General features: G+C 41.0%; 1 pseudogene; it reads left to right on the top strand.

Annotated features, from left to right (window-relative positions):
- The first annotated feature begins 11,409 nt into the window (after positions 1–11,409).
- LOC106700314 lies at positions 11,410–13,144 on the top strand (annotated as a pseudogene).
- Positions 13,145–19,256: the final 6,112 nt, after the last annotated feature.

Raw genomic sequence — 19,256 nt, 5'->3', positions numbered from 1 at the left:
GGAAAATATTAAATAATATCTCTGATGCCAAGCTTTATACTTCTAAGTATTACCAAAGTATTGAAACAAAAGCTAACATGTTCTTCAGAGATTTAACTTGCATGCATGAACATTTCACACTCAAAGTAATTCAAATTAATTATTGAACCAAACTTGGAAAAAGTTGCTTCTGCCATTAACAATAACTTTAAGCACATGTAGTCTGAAGTAGACCAGAAATATAATCTATGCAGCCGTTCCTACAGAAACATTAATGGAAGTGTTGCATCTGTGAAGATTAAATGTTCCATATAGTAAAAATATCTAGCTGCAGTGCATGTACATAAACAGCATGGCTCAGAAACTACACATTTCTTTGTCAGTTGGTTAAAGTTAGCTAACTTCAGTTGAAACCGTGAAAGGGACTCACCTGTGATGTGTTGCCCTTCTCCTCCTGAACGTGCAAAAATAGCAGAAATTTGATTTCAAAGACAGTAGCAGCATCTTGACAAGGACCAGGCCTACTGGGCTCTCAGCACCCTAGTTAGCAACCTTAGTTAGCACAGTGACTTTACTGTGTTGAGTTCAGGACACCACTACAGGAACAGAGTTAAAAGAATCTTGCTGCTGATGCTGAAGGATCAAGCAGCAATGCAAACTAGATAATTATTTGTTTACATGACAAATAACAGTCTCCATTTACTGTAAACCCTACTATTTATCACAATTACAAAATGAAAAACTCTCTAGACCAGGGGTCCCCAAACTACGGCCTGCGTCATTTGGTCTGGCAATGCCGGATCTGGCCCGCCTCCTCATACCAGAGAGCATTCAGTGTATTTTTTCATATATTGTATTTTCTGGTTTGTGGATTTCTCTTCAACCACCAGGGGGCTCTTGAGCAGATGTTAAACTAACTTTCCCTCAAATATATACTAGTCAGTCCCAGTCACCGTTTCACTCACGGTTTTTTCCATTTCCATTCTGGGTAAAAATCTATCTAAAAGCGACCGCGAATGTGTCGTAGTCAGCAACCCCCCCCCCCCCCCCCCCCCCCCTCAACAGTTTCAAAAACAGAACAGCCCCCCCCCCCCCCCCCCCCCGCCGACAATAAGTTTCTAAGGTATCTTTCTCCAAAAACTAAGACCGGCCCCCGAGCAGAGAAAGGAACAGCTATGTGGCCCTCGCAGGAAAAAGTTTGGGGACCCCTGCTCTAGACTATTCTCTACTAATAGCACAATATTCAAAACCAAGTGTGGGATTTGTGAAACTTCAATGATGGGTGACTTTACAACTTGTATGATTTTGGATAACACTAGAATTGTTCTTTATTGAAGTTTCACAAATCAGATAAAGGTTTTACAAATCCCACACTTGGTTTTAAATATTCTGATATGAGTTGAGAATAATCTAGTCCAGATTTGAAGAGTCTAGGTGTTGTAGTTTTTTAGCTAGAGTAAATTAAAGATGCTGATTGCAGTGAAAAATTAGGTGGAATTGCCCTTTAGCCATTTCCCAAATTGGAAGCAGCAATTGGAAACCAACTTCAGCTTCATTCAAGCAAGAGGGGCTAACATACAGTTCTCTTAATGTTAATGATCAAATGCTCTCATAAATGATGGTGGCGTTGGCTGTAGGAGTTTGCTTTGCAATCGGTGGATCGCCAGATCGATGCCTGGTCTACTGCTGAGATTTCAGTTTGGTGTATTAAAGGCATTATTAAAAAAGAAACCAAAATATCACACCAGCATTCTGTTCTTTGTAAAAAATTATTTTGCAGTCTTGTTTACGCTTTTACATTGTAGATCTAAACATCAGCAAAATTTGTAATTTTGGCTGATTGCTACTGTTAAGTTTAGGGTAATTAACTGCTGGCAATATTACAATTTTTTAAGAACTTTACAATTACTTATATTTTTACACTATATTTCTGTATTTTCTACATTCGTGACTGTCACAATTATTTAGGATATATGTTTATTCAGTTATGATAATGCCATGTATTTTCTACGGCAGTATAATGCTGTGAATATTCTGGTCAGTAACTGCTGGCATTTTACACTTTTTTACCGTAAATTTACTGCCTTTCTTTGCAGTTTCGACTTACGGTAGTTCCATGTAATTTCTACGGTAATGCAATGTTTTTGGGTACGACGGTCAAAAACTGTTGGTCTTTTACCATTTCTTACCGTAAATTTACTGACTTTCTTTGCAGTTTCGACTTACGGTAGTTCCATGTAATTTCTACGGTAATGCAATGTTTTTGGATACGACGGTCAAAAACTGTTGGTTTTTTACAGTTTTGTACCGTAAATTTACTGACTTTTTTTACAGTGCACCCTGCTGTGACTCTAGGAACATCTGTATGTCTGTGATTGGCTGTGTAGATTCAGGAAATCCCAAATGGGCATAGAGAAGATTTATAAAGTTAAGAGTAGGAACTGAATATGTCAGAGGACTGAAACCATGCAGAATATTTGAATAATAGTCTCATATTAATGAAAATATGTGTGCAAAAAGGCATTTAGTTATCTTGATTTAGGAGATTTTATATCAGAACGGTCTTACCATAGAGCTTCTACTTTAAAAATCAAAGGTATGGCAAACATAAAAGAAGTTTCAGGCAACCAACCTTATATATCTTAAGTGTACATATCTTATCTACCTATTTTATATTTAATGTATTTTCGTAGGACATAATTTTACTTTTACTCTTCATAAAAAGCTTTATTTGAAGAAAAATGGGCCTTTAAATATAGTTTCAAATTCACTCTCATAGTCACAATTTCAGACATATAGGCCTCCAAATTAAAATAAACTAAATCTAAATTATATTGTCATGAAAAAGATTCCATAAGCACACACGTTTCCTTAATCTTGAGTGAAGAAAGTGAAAACTGTCACAGAATTTTCCCTTTTGGTAATATGATATAAGGAGACTCTATTTTTAGACATTTGTAAGTTTTAAAATCTAGGCCACAAAAATGTTATGATCAGGCAAAGATACAGGCATCCACACAGACGTAAAGAAACACAAGCGCACCCACACAGGTGCAACTTGTCATGGACTAAACTCCAGTATTGGTGCTTGTCAATGCCAAGATGGTGGTTACTAAAAAGGTGCAATATGCCTATATATGTGCATATTTATTCATAATGTGCTTTTGAATGCATTGTTGTGACGTCTATTGTACTCTATGCCTGCCTGTTTGCTTGTTTGTACTCTACAGTGATTATGTTTGCCCTGCCACAAACTCAAAGAACAGCAAATGAATCTTCCTTTAGTGGCATCAGTGCGAGACAACCTCATCCACAAGTCTCTCACACACACATTGTATTCACACATACACACACCCCGACTCTCTCTCAAACACACACACACACACTGCAATAATACTAAAAATAATAAATCGACACATGTACAAGATGGTGTCCAAGGAATCTCATCTGTCCATAAATTAATGCTGTATACTTTTGCCACCACACAGTCTAATTAATTCTTGTGCTGTTACACAAAAGGAAATGTCGAGTGACAAATGGGCACAGGACTTGAAAGCTGCCAGATCTGCAAAACATTTTCTACCCCAATTTATAAGCAATTTCACTGTAAATCATGGAGCAGAACTGGCTACTTTGGAAAGCAGGACAACATGGTAAGCAGAATAATGAGGGGCAGGGTAGCAGTGGAAGGAGGGATGAGGAAATGGAGAAAAATACACAGAAATTACAAATGAAATATTAACCATTCCATTACAATGTTAAACCAAATTTATTAATGTTGGTGAAATATAACTGGTGCCATGTTGAGATCTTAAGTACTAAATCCAGAAGGGTAGTGACATTCTTGGGATCCTAAAAGATTTAGTTAACTTACAGTATATGGAGCCTTTTATTTAGGAGTTTACTTTATGATTGAGAAATACCAGGAACCATGGAGTGAAGAGTGGAAATTGGAACAAATAGATTTTAAGATGAAAAGAATTACAATAAAAGTCAGAACAAATTAATTTGGCTGACTTTAGAGCACAATTCAAACCAGATATTCACATAAATTGAATTAAAGGACACAAACATTTTTTCTGTCTGTCTGAAGTTAAATCAGACCAAACTAATTATTTGTATTTCTAAATGCCAGAAACCTTACTAGGCATTTTTTGGTAACACTTTATTTTCACGGGTTGTGAATAAGACTGTCATAACACTGTCATAAACATGACATGACATGAAGATGAGTAAGTCTTCGTGAATATTTATGACTGTTGTCATAAAGTGTCATTTGGTAAATCATGACACTTTTAATACAACGTTGTTATTATTCAAAATGTTAAATTTTAGCTTTAATAACATAAAGCTACATAATTTTTAAAGTTTAATCAGTAATACTTTTATAACAAAGTTATGTCAGATCATGATTTCTTGGTTAATGTCAAGTTGTCATAAAAAAGACATTTTGAATGAAGATGGAATTAATTTGTTTTTAAGCCAAATGTTCATTACATGCATTTGCTTTCCTATAACCTAGAAATAGGTCATTTACCTTTTTTTCTAGGAAATAGGTAAATGACTAATTTAAAAGCATCATAGAACAACAAGTATATTCACCCTGAAGTAGAAAAATTCATGTTCTGATATTGGAGAAAATGTGTCTGTGTGTGTACTCTCCCCTGCTCTCACCCACTATGAAGGTCTCAGATTGTGGCTGGACAATGAAAATTAAAGATGTAAAATGTACAAAAGAATTTATACATGTATAAATAAACAGACAATTCAATACAAGTTGTAGCCAGCCGAAACATTTTGCTGTTCAAGCTTAAAATAAAGTCAAAATTTAATACAATTTAAAAAGAAATATAAGGAGGTCATTTTCACAAGATATAGAAATATGCGTGAGAGATAGCAGTAAGGTGTATATGTAAATTGAGGCTAACCCATATGAGTGTATGCAGGTATGGATGCATATATTTATGTATTTATATGTAAACACAGATAAAATGGAAGGTTAATTAACCTGTTTATTTTTTTTTTATTTAATCATGATGGTCCATCTGAAAATATTGTATGAGTTTTTGTGGTAGTTTATGAGCTTCTCACTACTTCCTACTCCTTTACGAGCAAGTTAAGATTATTGTGATATAAAAATATGTGTCTTTTACATCCGTTGGTCATGTTATTATACTGCTATCATGTTCAAAATTAATAATTAAGTAATTATAATAAATAAGATCATTATGAAAAAGTATTATGAGGGGCGTGCCGTGGTGGAGTAGGGGATAGCGCGACCCATGTTTGGAGGCCTTGAGTTCTCGACGAGGCCGTCGCGGGTTCAACTCCCGGACCCGACAATATTTGCTGCATGTCTTTCCCCTTCTCTTTTCCCGTTTCCTGTCACCCTACTTTCATATAAGGGACACTAGAGCCCACAAAAGACCCCCTGGAGGGGTAAAAAAAAGGAAAAAGTATTATGAGTATACGTTTGTTTGGAACTAAAATATGTAGGGCAGTGGTGCCTGAGGATCAACATCAAGAGACTCTCAACCAGGAGCTGTCAGACTTCACAGAGAAGACAAGGCCTACAGAGCCCAATGATGACAGCCTGATTGGATCTCTGGGTGGAAGGGAGAAAAAGGATTACCAAAAACAATAGTCAGAAAAAAGTTCTGGGTCATGCACATTCAACATCCAAAAAGAGCAGGAGAATCCAGAATCCAGAATCCAAAAGCTCGGTCAAACTCCAGGCGAAGGTTCAAAAGGCCATGGGACAAAAAAGATTTACCAGCAAAGCAAAGGCACGGGCTGTGGTCAAAGGTCAGGCAGGGATGACTAACAGGATCATGAACTTGAAGGAAGGCTCGAAGGCTGCCTCTGACGACAGACGATGTCGCACTAAGCTTGAGGGTGTGACACAAATAGAGACCTGGCAGGTGGAGGCAATCAGTCAGATCAGATCCAGATGAGGGAAAATGGGCAGGGAGAAGTCAATGACAAGCCAGGAGAAAAAGCATGAGCAGGCACAGATGTAATGTGTTGGTGCCTGCTTAATGTCTGTGCCAGGGGTTCAATACCAATCATGTAAAGCAGATCAGGTAACAGACAACCACAGACACCGCAGTTTGATTTTACTGCTTTAGTTAGATATCAGTTAAGGTTAAATCTGCTGGTGATATCCCAATGCAGCAACCTCACTCAAGATGCAAACTATTCAGGGAAATTCCTTTTTTTGCAGTACCTGGAAAAGGGACTATTGTGAAACCATATCAAAATTTTTATAATCTTTTGATATGCTAGACAAGTTCACATATTTACTACAAATGTTACGATGCTCCGACAGAATAATATGAGACAGATGATCTGTGAAAAGCTTAAGCTCCTGTGCCTCCTACCTGGAGTCCTTTTGCTATCTGGAGAAATAAACCACTCCTTTTCAAAAACAACCAATGAGAGCCAAGAGGAGGGTCTTAGTGCTGTCAATCATCCTCATGTTTGTGCTGCTCATACCCTTCTCCTTGCTCTTTGCTATGCTACAGTTAGTTTCCCACACTGGAGCCTTTCTTGACTCCTCAGGCTAGTTATCTCATGTCCACAAACAATAACAGATAAGCAGTTTTCTTGTGACAGTAAGTTTTTTCTCTGCTATTATGGCCAAAGTTGTCAGTACTTTCTGATGTTGAAGGCTGAGGTCCTTCAACATCTGCCAGACCTTGTTAAGGATATTTTATGAATCTGTGGCTGCCAGTGCCATCCTGTACGTTATGGTGTGATGGGTCATCAGGCTGAAGACGGAGGACACCAACAGACCAAACAGACAGAGCCACAAGGCCAGCAACGTTGTTGGACTGAAGCTGGACAGTGGTGTCAGACAGAAGGATCCTGTTTAAGATGCAGGACGTCTTGGACAACGAGTCTCATCCACTTCATGACATGCTGGCCGTATACAGCAACAACATGCACCACAGAGCGCCACAGAAAATTATTCCTGCTTGTAGTCATCAAAATTTACAATGTCCAACTGTGAGTGATTTAGATCTTAAAGGTAATTTTCTATGTACTTATTTATAGATTATTTTTATAGATTAAAATATAATATATTTTCATCTGCATGCTTGTTATTTTATTTATTTATTTATATTCAGTCATAAGTTACTTACATAACACTTTTCAAACCTTGTCAACGAATAAGCAATTTCCCCTTGGGGATCAATAAAGTATATTCTGCTCTTTTCTATTAGCACATTGTGCAGAGTGTATATGAATGTCTTAAAACTTTTGACATTCTGAGATCTTTAGCAAATTAATTACTTAGTGTTTTTAAAGATTTTTGCCAACCAGGATCACTCCCAGACAGATTTAGAGTAAGGATAGTGACTCTTCTTCACAAAGGCAAACACAAGACTGGTTCTGTTCTGGGGATTGTTCTGGAGCCTGTAGAGACGATTGTGCAACAAATGATTCTTCTTCAAATTGAGAACTTTACAGACACTCTGAGCATCCTCTTGATCAGTCTGTCAAACAACAGAGTGTCTTAAGTCACATGCTTTTTCAGATCTGCTGTAGTTCTGACTGCTACATCAGATGCTTCCTGGCCACACTCTTTAACATCTACAATACATCTTTGAAGAAGCATAATTGATTGCCAAAATTCCACATACCTTTGACAAGAAAACGGTATTTCAAAAGGAAATAAAATGAGTTCAAGTGAAGTAAATTGAACTGCCTTCATGTCCTGTCATCCCCTTACATTCTGTGGTGAGAAAAAGAAGAAAAAAATGTATTTGTTGATTACATTTCAAAGGAATGACCATGGCAGTCTTGTTGGTGGCAGCTTCACACTGCTTTACTCCTACTGTATTTAGTCGTAACAACATGGAGTTGACATTAACATTGGCACTGCAAGGTTGTGCTAATGTTGTGATGGAAAGCAACTCCTAATGCTGGTGGAAAGCTCCCTTTGACTGAGCATTGATTTTCACTTCACCACTCGGGACTGATTGAGGCCAATGCAAATAACAGGAATGTGATGGACAAGGACTGAACTACTTAATCTGAGCTTGAAACATGGTTGCATGCTTCTCAACACACTGAGACCCTTTATCAATGTCTGTTGACCTATGGGCCAATTTGAATGTGACTAAGAGTCTCAGCCGATGTGACAGTGACTGAAGAGGCCCATTGGAACCTATAGTTCAATGACTCATTAAGGAGGAGGTTACAAGCTATGTTTCCTGCATTTCATACAGCTAGGCCTTTAAAAAGACTAATTGGAGTGTAAATGTGTCCTTTCTCTGGCATCTGTTTTCTTTGTTCTTGTCTTGTCAGTGAAATCTGCATACATGCCATCAGTCATTTAGCTAATGACTGATAGTTCAAATTTGATGGTACATTTTGTGACACATTAAACTAAATAAGATGGCAATAGTATCAATATGTTCAAAACTGAAAGAATATGCTGTAAGAAAAATGTTTCTCATAGCAGAACAGGTGGAATAAGTGGAGTTATGGATCAATCAATATAAGTATCCTTCTCACATAGTGTGCTTATGATTTTGCTCACTAAATACGTTTTTATTAACAAGTGAATCAGAAAACTTGTAGTTTTTGGGGGATGGTGTCAGTAAAGGATGAGAAGTGAATTTCCAATGTTGTAGAATCTGTGTGACATTCAAAGCTCCACCTCTGCTGATCGTCCTCTGCTCTTGACAATGGGATGCTCCTGATTCAACTAACAAGATCCTCTCTACAGACAGCGCTGGGCGTAACATTGTTCAGGAGACATTGACCACTCTCCCTGCTGAGTTGTTTGTCTGCACTTTTAAAACACTTTTTTACTTTAACAGTCAGGGTGTTAAAGTTGTTGGGGTGGTTTATCTGCTTGGACACAGTCAACACCAACGTGACTAAAAGTTCACGTGTCACTTCAGCAACTCATGCATTGCATGAACCATACAGTTGTGATCCAACTATATTGGACTAGTCCAATACAGTTGACTTAGGCTACAAAATCCTACAATGTTCTCCACTGTTGCCCGCAGACTCCGAAAGCAGCACACTGAAGCTACATTTCTGATCTCTGCCCATGTCTTCATTAAAGTAATGGAGACATAATTTTAATCATGTCTCAATGTTTTTCACTCTCCCACCTTCACCCAGTATGTACCTGCCATATCTTAGACAATAAAACTCTGGATGTACTGTATGCTAAAAAAAGAGCCTTGCAGCTGATCATCTCTATCTGCTCTGTGGGGCTCAAATCACAAATCAGTTGGTTCATCTTCAACTTGTGTAGAAAAGGCCTTCTACACGGAAAATCAGTTCATCATTTTAAAAGACTATTTGTCAGTTCTTCTGCAGAGTGAGTCCACTTTAGTGATTATAAATCTCAGGAAAATGTAGGTAAACATTACAAAAATGCTCAGCAGTCTGGGATGTGACAGTGTCTGAAATACCTAGACCTCTTCCATGGACAATAAAATTTTGGGCAGCAAAAAAATTTAATTTATTTTGTTCTTTTTGATGATTACAACTTGAGCCTTCAGATTATATTCTTATATTTAAAGTGAAGAAGAAGACATTATAGCTAAGTTTAAATTGAGGGGAAAGAGAACCACAGAGACTGGCTAGACTGTGCAACCTAGACTGTGCATGCACATCAATGACAAGAATGAGTCTTAGTGTCAGACATAGGAACTTAGAATGGAATCAGCCTTTATTGTCCCACAGAGGAGAAATTCAGGTGAAACAGCTGCATCCAGATATTTTGGTTCACACATAAGATTTTTACAAGTAGCCACAAAGAAATTTCTAAAAAAGGGAAGCATTTTTCTTTTAACTTGAGTACAAAAATAGATCTTTTTGTTTTTGCAGTGGTGGGGTGTAAAAGGTAGAAGTCAGTTTTTCAGCCTCACCTATACCTACCAGCTACTGCCCAGTGCTTTCATGTGGTTGAAAGACATGAGATTTGTTTGTGCAGAAGCTCAGACCTCAAAAACACCAGATTAACTTTTATGAGACGCAGGCAAGAGAAGGGACCCTAAACCATGTCCTATCTTCTAACAATGATTAATGACTGCCAACTGTCATGCATGCATCAAGAACAGAGCCATACATCATGCAATAAGTACAGCTGGCAAATACTGACAAGTACACTGAAGCCACGCCACAGCTTAGACCTAACAGCACGTTTGACTGTTCACTATGTCTAGATTTAATATTCAAGTACATGTGTTGGAAAAATGCAATATGCAATGTACAATTTTGACAAATAGAAAGAAAAGTCAACATGTGCTTGGGCGCACAGACAACGGCAAGCACACACACTTACACACACACACACACACCTCTGTTCTTGTATAATCCGTCATCTTGCCTATGGTTTTAATTCCTGTTAACTGCATGGTTGCATGCCACTGCATCGTTCATTCTAATGGAATTGAATAACAGAGTTGCTTGATTGCACTCATACAGGCCTGCTTTAATTGGAATAAATGTTTTTTTTTCCTTTCCTTGGAATTTTCCGGTCATATTCTCAAACTAAGTTTTAAGGCTTTGTATTAATTTACATAAATGTGGAACATAGAAGAAATATGAAGAAATGTAAGGTCCCAATGAATGGACATTTAGCATACAGCACATTTTGAATCTATGTATTTTATGATCCCTTCCAAGTGACATACACAATGTAGTAATGATACAATTGCAATGTATTTTTTTATGTTTTGTATTATCTACTTAGCATGTTGGCTACAGTATGTTTTTTTTAACTTTTATAGCATAATTAAGATTTTGTTTTTTAACAAAGCCTTGTTTGATTTTGCTATTTAACCCTCCTTTGCAGGTCCAATTGACCCGATTTAAAGTTTAAAACATTTTAAAAAATAGTTGAAAGTATTTTTTCTGCATGAAACTTTTTCTATTTGTCTATTTGTCTTACGAGGTGCACTCTTCATATAAATTGAAAATGGTTCATTTTACACATTCGCACCACCCCCTGCGTCTACATGTTACATAGGTAATGTTCGGGTCAATTTGACCCGGCAGTCAAGTTAAATGATATAAAGGGTTAAAAAATGTCCAATTCTATATGTTTCTTTGAAACTATGAGACATATTTCTCTACACCCACACACACCCCCACACCAAACCATACCCCTACATGCATACATGCACACACACAAGCCTACTTTCTCACTATTCTCTTTATTTCACTAGGAAACTGCGAGAAAGCAGGTGTTCATATAACTTTTGATGGAAACCTTTTCTGTTCCCGTGGGCAAACTCCACCCACACTGAGTGGACACTCAACAGAAGAGGAAGGCTGGGAGGGGGGTATAAATACTCTCTGCAAGGGAGTCCTAAACACATTACACACTGAAGGTACATGTGATATAGTCACTGTCAGAGGTCAGGAAATGAGCTGCAGGAAAGGTCATCAGGAAAGATGACAGCCCTGGAAGCGCTGGAACTTCTTGTTGATCATGACACTAAAATAGAAGAGGAGGTGTCTGAAGTTGAAGACAGTATTAAGATCAATTCTGAGTCTGATGATTCTGATTATGAACCAATTGATGAAAATGATAGTCACGTTTCTCCAAGCAAGACATTCATGTCAAAAATGGTGAAACACAATGGTCTTCATCTCCAAGTAAGCACCTAGGAAAACAGTGTGCAGAAAATATAATTAAGAGAGTGCCAGGGCCTACTAGGATGGCAGTAACTCGCTTCACATACATCAAGTCAGTCTTTGAGCTACACATGCCTAGAGCAATACAGAAAATCATTCTTTGAATGACAAATCTAGAAGGAAGGCACATTTTTGGAGAGAACTGGAAGGAGCTGGATCAAATGCATTTACATGCATATTTGGGGTCCTCATTCTGACCGGAGTTTACAAGTCAAAGGATGAATCAACAGCCAGTCTATGGGATGCAGAGACAGGCAGGGCAATATTTCGGGCCACAATGTCTCTGGAGACTTTTCAGATTTTCTCCAGAGTAATCCGATTTTTACAATCTAGAGACAAGAGCTGTCAGACGGGAAACAGACAAACTAGCAGCTATTAGAACAGTGTGGGACAAGTGGGTTGAGCAACTACCACTGTTCTATAACCTAGGGCCTAATGTCACAGTGGATGGAAGGCCTGTGGCATTCAGAGGTCGCTGCTCATTTAGGCAATATATATCTTCCAAGCCAGCTAAATATGGCATACAAATCTGGTCAGCATGTGATGCAAAACCAGTTATGTTTAGAACATGCAGGTTTACACTGGAAAGCCAGCTGGCGGAGCTCCAGAAAAAAATCAAGGTACGAGGATTGTGCTTGACATGTTAAATGGTCTCAGAACATAACCTGTAACAATTTTTTCACAAGCTATATAACTTGGGTCAAGAACTTCTACAAAGAAAGCTCACAATGGATGGGACAGTTCAAAAGAACAGAGCTGAACTCCCCGCTGAGCTACTGGTGACAAAAAACAGGGACCCTAAATCATCAATGTTTGCCTTTATAGACAATACAGCCGTGGTGTGTTTGCCCTAAAAAGGGGAAAAATGTTCTGCTCATGAGCACTTTGCATAAAAATGCTGAAATCAGCACATGAGAGGACCATAAACCAACTATGATCCTTGACTACAATGCTACCAAAGGCAGGGTGGACAATTTGGACAGGGTCATACAGCACCAAGCAAATGACTGGCCACTGGTCATCTTTTACAACATCATTGATGTATCAGCATACAACACATTTGTCATTTGGATGGAAATCTTTCCGGAGTGGAATGTGTCAAAGCTGTACAAGAGGCACATTTTTCTTAGAGGAGCTGGACAAGGCCCTTGTGGTACCACATATACAACGAAGACAGCATATGCCAAGGACCCCGGCTACTGCAGCTGTAGTAAAGGAGATCCAGGAGAGGACTACAGCCAGTGCATCAGTGCGTGAGGTAAGTAAAAGTGTGTGTTTGTGCGAGAGCATGTTATGTGTGTCTTAGGAGCATCAGAAAACATAGTAAACATTTTATTCTTCTTTCTAGGTTGCTACTGGAGGAAAAAAGAAGAGGAAGAGGTGCCAGGTTTACAAGCCATCTGATGTCAAAACGAGCATGACTTGTGTGAAATGTGCAAAATTCATTTGCACAAAGCACAGTCTGATGACATGTCCTTCATGTGCAGTGTAGATGACAAAACTAAAGCATCTAGTTCATTTACATATATTCATTTTTGTGGTATTTCTGATTTTATTCATTGCATGGCGTTTACTATCACAACATGATGACATATTACTTGTGAGCTGTGGAGATTCACAGACATACATGCACTGCGTTCATGTTCCTAAGACTTCATTTTGTTGTTTTGTTCATTTCTGGTTCCATAAACAGTGGTTGAATAAAGTTTACTTTCTAAACAAATCTTCATGACTCATTTGTCTTGATTTTAATCAGCGGGTCAATTTGACCCAGAACAGAATATGTGTCTCAAGTTCAATTATAAAGATCATCCCTTGAAAAAAAAAAAGTAATATAAATTGCTTTACAAAAAATCAATTTGAAGGATAATTATTGTTTTTTGTGTGTAGGATTTTTCAGTGGACTTAAAAAATGTGAATCAATTCTTTTTTTACATGTGATTAAATCACATTTACATTTTTTTTTATGTAAAAAATGTAAATCACATTTTTTATGTCCAAATGAGTAAATTGTCATCATGGATCCTTTATTTATGAGAAATAAAAAACATCATTGCACAAATATTGATTGAAATGTTTAGTATTGGAGTTAATAATCAGATACAAAAATGTTAAAACTGATAAAAACTGTACCAGTTTTGATCCAAGGTAGAGCTATTGTTACTATTGACTCTAGGAAGTCAAATGTTCTTGCTCAGGTTTATAAAACGTTTATGTCATGAAATTTTTTTATCATTTTAATTTAATACAGTATTTTTGTCACAGTATACCCAATACATTCTTTGACCTGTAGATAGGGTTACATAATCAAAATTTAAAAACTTGATCAGCCATTCTGATCCAACAGAATGGCTGTTTGAAATTATTTGTCATGCTGGCGTTAAAGCTTTTGCCCACATGCAGAACACCACAGGGAACAGAAATCAGTTAAGGATTTTTATTGAGGCAAAGTTATGTGATGTGGTGGGGATCCTGGGGTGGAGTCTGGAAGACAGCGGAAAACTGCGAACAGGAGGAGATGGTGAGTTCGGGTCAACTGGGAAACGGGAGTTATGATGGAAACAGATCGGTTCTTACGTGGGAAGGAATGATCACAATCAGGGAGATAGTCTGTGGGTTCCTAAGCAGGGAGGCTGCGGTGGAGGGCGGGCAGGTAAGTGATGTCTTGACGGAGGTGGAGGCGGGGTCCGACTGCCAGCCGATGACAACTGAGACTCTTGAGATCTGACAGGAGAGGTGAAGACGGAACTCGGGCAACCAGTGGGTAACGTCCACGGCGTCACGAGGAGGGCTTTAACCAAACAGCCAGGATGAAAGTCACTCTGGGGAATCCAAATGGTCTCGAGGCGAAAACGATTCCTGAAGAGCACAGAGGACCACGAAGAGTTACTTAGAGGAAAAACAAACTCAGAGGACTAACCTCGAGGGGCTCAGTGTACCAAGTAGGTAAAACACTCCGGCGTCGAAGTGCTGGCAGTCAGCTTCTTTAACCTCCAGAGGATGATGAGATAACGACCGCCAGGTGCGTAAAACCCCTGGGCGCGCCTCCCAGGTAGACAGCCTCTGGCTCCATCTAGTGGGCCACAGTGATGCTACAGACTGACACCAGGAAGAGGGGAAAAGAAAAACAAAAGGAGAAAAAAAAAAGGACCAAGACCCCCAGAACCCGACAGTACCCCCCCCTCAACGGTCGCCACCCGGCGGCCGAGAAGAGCAGGAGGGAAGCGACGAAACATAATCAGTAATAAGAGAAGGATCAAGGATAAAAGATCGAGGGACCCAAGAACGATCCTCCGGACCGTAGCCCTCCCAGTCGACGAGGTACTGCCACCCACGACCTCGCCGACGGGAGTCCACGATCCGGCGGACAGAATAAGCCGGATGGCCATCAATGACACGGGCGGGAGGAGGGGGCTCTGGAGGAGGGCAAAGCGCACTGGTCTGGACAGGTTTAATCTGTGAGACATGGAACGTGGGATGAACTCGCAGGGAAGCCGGGAGACGCAGACGAACTGCTGACGGGCTGATGATGCGTTCAATGCAAAACGGACCAATGAACCTAGGAGAGAGCTTTCTAGACATGGATTTAAGGGGAATGTTCCGGGAAGATAACCAAACCTTTTGTCCAAGGGTGTAACAGGGAGCGGGAGTCCGTTTGCGGTCAGCGAGGCGTTTGTTTTGTTCGGCGGTGTTGTTAAGTGTGGTGACAGTGGTTCTCCAGATCTTCTGACAGCGGCGGATGTGGTGTTGCACTGAGGTAACGGCTAAGTCACGTTCTTCGGAGGAGAGCAACGGAGGCTGATAACCCAGGGAGGCTTCAAAAGGGGACAAACTGGTGGCAGCAGAAATATGTGAATTATGAGCATACTCCACCCAAGGAAGAAACTGATTCCAGTCTGAGGGGTTGGTGGATGTGAAGCAGCGGAGGGTTGACTCCAGTTCCTGGTTCAAACGTTCCGTCTGGCCGTTAGTCTGCGGATGAAAACCAGAGGTTAACAACACCTTTGCGCCAAGCGCTGAGCAGAAGTTCCTCCAGATCTGAGATATGAATTGTGGACCTCGATCAGATAATATTTCCTGTGGAATACCATGTAAACGGAAAACATGTTTGACCAGGAGTTGAGCTGTCTGAAATGCAGAAGGGAGCTTCCTAAGCGGAATTAGATGGCAAGCTTTGGAGAACCTGTCGATAACAGTAAAAATGGTGGTCATGCCTTTAGACGAAGGTAAGCCTGTTACAAAATCGATAGCGATATGGGACCAGGGTCGTTTCGGAATGTGTAAGGGTTGCAGGAGACCTGCAGGGGGCTGATGGGATGGTTTATTTCTGGAACAGACAGGACAAGCTAGCACAAATTCCTTAACATCTTTGTGAATGGATGACCACCAAAACTTGCGGTTTATTAGTGCAATAGTGCGACTGATGCCTGGGTGTCCGGAAAACCTGGATGAGTGGATCCAGTTAAGAAAACGGGCTCGGACAGAGGAGGGAACATAGATCTTATGTGAAGGACAGGAGTCAGGGGCTGGTTCAGATTGTTGTGCCTGTTTAATTAGGTCCTCTATCTCCCAAGTAACAACGGCTACGGTGCAACTGGGGGGCAGAATGGAGGCAGGACCTTTTTCCCAATCATCCGGAGAATGGAGGCGGGACAGGGCATCAGGTTTGATGTTACGTGAGCCGGGACGGTAGGAAATGGATAGATTAAACCTGGAAAAGAAAAGGGACCAACGGGACTGACGGGGATTTAGCCTTTTAGCGGCTTGTAGATAAGAGAGGTTCTTATGATCCGTCCAGACCAGCACGGGATGTTCAGCGCCCTCCAACCAGTGCCGCCACTCCTCCAGGGCTAGTTTAATAGCCAGAAGCTCCCGATCGCCCACATCATAGTTGCGTTCTGGGGGGGACAACCTACGGGAGAAGAATGCACAAGGATGAATTTTATTATCAGCCTCGGAGACTTGGGAAAGAACAGCTCCTACTCCAGTGTCAGATGCGTCCACTTCAACGACAAACTGTTTCTTAGGATCAGGTTGGATTAGCACGGGTGCGTTAGAAAACAGAGTCTTTAGCTTAATGAAAGCCGCATCCGCCTCGGGAGTCCAACTGAACGGAATCTTGGTCGAAGTGAGGGCAGTTAACGGTAAGGCTGTCTGACTATAGTTGCGGATAAAGCGGCGATAGAAATTGGCAAATCCGAGGAATCTTTGGAGTTGTTTGCGTGTTTCCGGGATTGGCCATTCCAGCACAGCCTTGATCTTTTCCTCCGTTGGCCTTACCTGCCCACCCTCAAGGATGAATCCCAGGAAAGAGACGGATGGCTTGTGGAACTCGCATTTCTCAGCTTTTACATAGAGCTTGTTTTCTAGGAGCCGTTGTAAAACTAGACGAACGTGATGCTTGTGGTCTTCGAGGGACTTGGAGTAGATTAAAATATCATCTAGGTAGACGAAAACGAAGATATTCAGAAAGTCTCTCAGAACATCGTTTACAAGAGCTTGAAAGAAAGCGGGAGCATTAGACAAGCCGAACGGCATGACCAAATATTCAAAGTGTCCGATAGGTGTTTTAAACGCGGTTTTCCATTCATCCCCGTGACGAATACGGAGTAAATGATAGGCGTTCCTTAGATCTAATTTGGTGAAAATAGTGGCGTCATGCACTGGCTCGAAAGCTGAAGATAACAGGGGCAGAGGATATTTATTTTTTACTGTAATTTGATTTAAGCCCCTGTAGTCTATGCATGGCCGCAGCGAACCGTCCTTCTTGCCTACAAAAAAAAACCCCGCCCCTAAGGGAGAGGAGGATGGGCGGATGATCCCGGCCGCTAAAGAGTCTCTGATGTAACCCTCCATGGTTTCCCGTTCAGGTCGAGAAATGTTGTACAGCCGGCTAGAGGGAAGTGGCGCCCCGGGGAGAAGGTCGATCGCGCAGTCATACGGACGGTGTGGTGGTAGAGAGAGTGCTTTTGACTTACTAAAAACTGGGGTTAAATCATGGTACTCGGGTGGGATGGTGGAGAGATCAGGCATGTCTGCCTCCTTTGGTTTAGCCGTGGGAGGACCTGGTGGAACTGCTGAGCGGAGACAGGATTGATGACAAAAAGTGGACCAGGATTCAACATGTCTGTCTGTCCAGTTGATGTGGGGATTATGCTGTTGCAACCATTTAAACCCTAGGATTACGGAGGAGCTTACGGTGGGAAAAACAAAAAACGAAATGATCTCACTATGATTTCCAGAAATAACTAACTTCAACGGTTTGGTCTGATGGGTGATTTTAGGAAGGGGTTTTCCATCCAAAGCTGAGACACAAAGGGGAACGGTTAATGGGGTGGTTTCTATGGACAGCTGCTGAACTAGTGCTGAATCAATGAGATTCTGTTCGCAGCCCGAATCTATAAAGACAGACAACGGAAGTGACTGATCGCGGTCGATTAATGTTGCCGATAATAGCAAGCGAGGTGAATCCCCCTTTTCTAAACGGTCCACCAGTTTCCTCGCCTTTACTGGTGGACCCGGGGGTTTAACCGAGTTGGGCAATGAGCTATGAAGTGATCAGGTGAACCACAATATAAACACAGGCGGGAAGTCATTCTCCTATGACGCTCAGCTGGGGTGAGGCGAGTATGACCAATTTGCATCGGTTCCGGACCTGGGGGACTTGGCGGACATGGAAGACTGAGAGCGGAGGGAGAGGGAGTAGCAGATGTTAAAGTTCTAATAGGTGGTTCTCTCCGATTTCTCTCTTTCGCGCGGGACCGGATTCTGTTATCGAGACGAATGGTCAAACTTATGAGATCCTCTAATGTCTCGGGTTCATCTAGCGTGGCTAGTTCATCTTTGATCTGCTCATTTAGTGCATGAAAATATACACTCTTTAGTGCCGCCGAGTTCCAATTAGAAGCTGCAGCCTTCACCCTGAAATCGACGGCAAAGTCGGCTACCGTTCGCTGCCCCTGTTTAATTTTCCACAATTCACGAGAGTTAAATGTTTTATCTTGGTCTTGACTGAAAACTTGCCTAAACTCTTTCAGGAAAGCGTCAAACGTACACCCGAAATCAGTGGGAGATGGAAATCTTGCCTCGGCCCAATCTAGCGCTCGACCGGACAGCAGAGACAGAACATAGGCGATCTTTGCGCCGTCATGAGGGAAACTCTGGGGAGAGTGGTTAAAAATTAAAGAGCATTGCAAAATGAACCCCTTGCACCTGTATATGTCTCCAGAGAATCTTTCCGGGGTAGGAGGTCGAACCTCCGAGTATGAAGGACGCGCTGGCGGAGCCGGGTCGGGAGCCGGCGCGGGGTCTGGAGGCGTAGCCTGCGGAACAGATTTCTGTAGGAAATTCATTAGATCAGTTAGGCGCTGGTTAGTCTCGGCTTGACGGGCACTTAATTCTCGTAGGGCGGACTCATGAGTGTGAAGTTGTGACTGTTGTTCCGATAGTGTTCGTCTGATGGCGTCTGCGGGGCTTGCCTGCTGGCCGGAGTGTTCTGTCATGCTGGCGTTAAAGCTTTTGCCCACATGCAGAACACCACAGGGAACAGAAATCAGTTAAGGATTTTTATTGAGGCAAAGTTATGTGATGTGGTGGGGATCCTG

Source organism: Xiphophorus maculatus, chromosome 18, assembly GCF_002775205.1.
Source record: "Xiphophorus maculatus strain JP 163 A chromosome 18, X_maculatus-5.0-male, whole genome shotgun sequence".
Lineage (NCBI taxonomy): Eukaryota > Metazoa > Chordata > Actinopteri > Cyprinodontiformes > Poeciliidae > Xiphophorus > Xiphophorus maculatus.
This window is presented reverse-complemented; position numbering and strand designations above follow the sequence as displayed.